We start from the raw sequence: 2,608 nt of genomic DNA on the forward strand, positions 1-2,608 counted from the left end.
AGGGTCATTTCCGGTGTGTCCTGTCGTCTTTCGGTGTGCGGGCTCGGAGGGACTCCCTCGCATCACTCGCAGTGCTGCTGCACTGTGAAGAGCAAAGAGGGAACGGAGTTGACTCGACATTGTGTGGCCATAGCCGCCTGTCGTGCTGTGTGAAATGCTTGGGTTGCCAGGGACCTGGGGACAGGGTCCTAAATAGTTGCTCTGTGAAGATACAGCATCTCCGGGGACTGACCAGCAGAAACTGCCAAGGCCGCGGGATCGTGTGGCTGGCACTGCTTGCTTGCCAGAGGAGGTAGGGCCACATCATGGGGCCAAAGGTCTGGACTGGCTCCGCTGGTTCAGCCCAACCCCAGACCCAAAGCCTCAGAGTTGACCTTACTTAAGGTGAGGTGACTGCCAGTGCCATGGGGGTGGGGGTACTCAGGAGGCAGAATGTGATCACCCAGCCCTCTTCGTTTTGGTGAGGACACCTAGCGTGGGGGCAGGTGCATTTCCGTAGAGGTTATTAGCGACACAGCTCTCGTGAACATGACACAGCACTGCCCTCAATGTGCTACTCACAAGAGTCCCTTGGGATGTGTGCTGGCCTAACATCATTCTACAGACAAGAAATGTGTGGCGCTAAGGGCCTTGCCCAAGGACTCCACCAGAGTAAGTATGTCTCACTCTCACTGCCAGCCCTGAGAGCTGCCCTCAACATATGGCCAAGTTATCCAAAACCCTTAGAGATTTTTTATTTTATTTTATTTTTTTGACAGGCAGAGTGGATAGTGAGAGAGAGACAGAGAGAAAGGTCTTCCTTTTTGCCGTTGGTTCACCCTCCAATGGCCGCTGTGGCCGGCGCATCGCGCTGATCCGAAGCCAGGAGCCAGGTGCTTCTCCTGGTCTCCCATGGGGTGCAGGGCCCAAGCACTTGGGCCATCCTCCACTACCTTCCCGGGCCATAGCAGAGAGCTGGCCTGGAAGAGGGGCAACCGGGATAGAATCCGGTGCCCCGACCCGGACTAGAACCCGGTGTGCCGGCGCCGCAAGGTGGAGGATTAGCCTGTTAAGCCACGGCGCTGGCCCTTAGAGATCTTTTATTCTGCTAATATAAAAGAGGACTTAATTGGGGGGGGGGGGCAAATAGTGGAATGACTTCAGTGGGAAATACTCCCACCACCAGAAATCTGTATCTGTCACGCTAATGGAAAGGAGCAGTGTGGTGAAGGCTAAACCCTGACCAACACCTAAAGCAGTAAGTGGCTGGGGGGTGCACCTGGCATTGTCCTGCTCCGGGGAACTGGAAGAGGCCATTGGCTCCCATTCCTTGCCCTCAGCCCTCCTGGGGCCAGGGGCCATCCCTGAGCCCTCTAGCTTTGTCACCAAACCCTGTCACTTTGTTCTACTGTGGGGGCATCTTACATTCTTTTTTCTTTCTTTCTTTTTTTTTTTTTAATTTATTGGGGCCAGCATTATGTAGAAGGTAAAACTGCCGTGCCTGGGATGCCTGCATCCCACATGGGCGCCAGTTTGTGTCCTGGTAGCTGCACTTCTAATCCAGCTCCCTGCTGGTGGCCTGGGAAAGCAGCAGAAGATGGCCCAAATGTTTGCCGGCACCCCTGTGGGAGACCCAGATGAAGCTCCTGGCTCTTGGTTTCATACTGGCCCAGCCCTGACTAGCAGCCATCAGGGGAATAAACCAGTGGATGAAAATCCCCCCCATAACTCTGAAAAAAATTAATTTTTTAAAAAATTGATTTGAAAGGCTTCAGAATGATTGGAAAAGATCAATGTCTCCAAATGGCTGCAACCACCAGACCGAAGCCAGGAGCTAGGAACTCCATCCTGGTCTCCCAGGCGGGTGACAGGGAACCAAGTAGTTGGGCTGTCATTCCTTTCCTGGGTGCATTAGGAGAGTCTGCACTCCCAACATGGGACGCTGCATTGCAAGCCGCTGCCTAACCCACTGCACAATGCTGCTTCCTTTCATTCTGTTTTCATCACTCTTACCGCGTGTCCCCAGGTCACCTGCTTCCCCCCTCCCGCCCATTCCACTCTGCTCCATTAATCTCTAAAGGATCATAATTAGGAGTTTAAGTTTTACAATCAGACTGACCTGTATAGAGTCTCTGCTTCCCTGGCCGCCTCTCAGCTGTGCAGTGGGAATGCCCACTGTCCTACCTGCCAGGGTGGCTGTGACAATCAGGAGACAATGAACACAGAACACTAAGCAGCTGCCTGCCTCCATACACTTGGGCTCTAATCACGTTGCTCCTGGGCTCTGGTGCTTAGCTGGGTTCCTAGAGCAGGTGGGCAAAGGCTGGCCACCAACAGAGAGTGCTTCTGGACCTCCCTCCAGCCCCCCGTGAACTGAACACACAACGCTTGCCGTTTCCCTGCTGCTCCCTGTCCCCAGCTGGTCATCCTTAAAAATGCACCAGCTGCACCACAGCAGCCCCAGCCCAGGGCGACCCAGACACAGGAGGGAAGACTGTACTTCCAAACACTGGATAAGCACTAGAGTCCCCAGCTACTGCTAAACCCGAAGGTCACCATGGAGACACTGGTCAGTGCCCGACAGTTCCTCTTTCGGAGAATGGCCAGGACCTGCGGGGCCGGGGCCCCT

Source organism: Lepus europaeus, chromosome 11 (assembly GCF_033115175.1).
Source record: "Lepus europaeus isolate LE1 chromosome 11, mLepTim1.pri, whole genome shotgun sequence".
NCBI classification, from domain to species: Eukaryota; Metazoa; Chordata; class Mammalia; order Lagomorpha; family Leporidae; genus Lepus; species Lepus europaeus.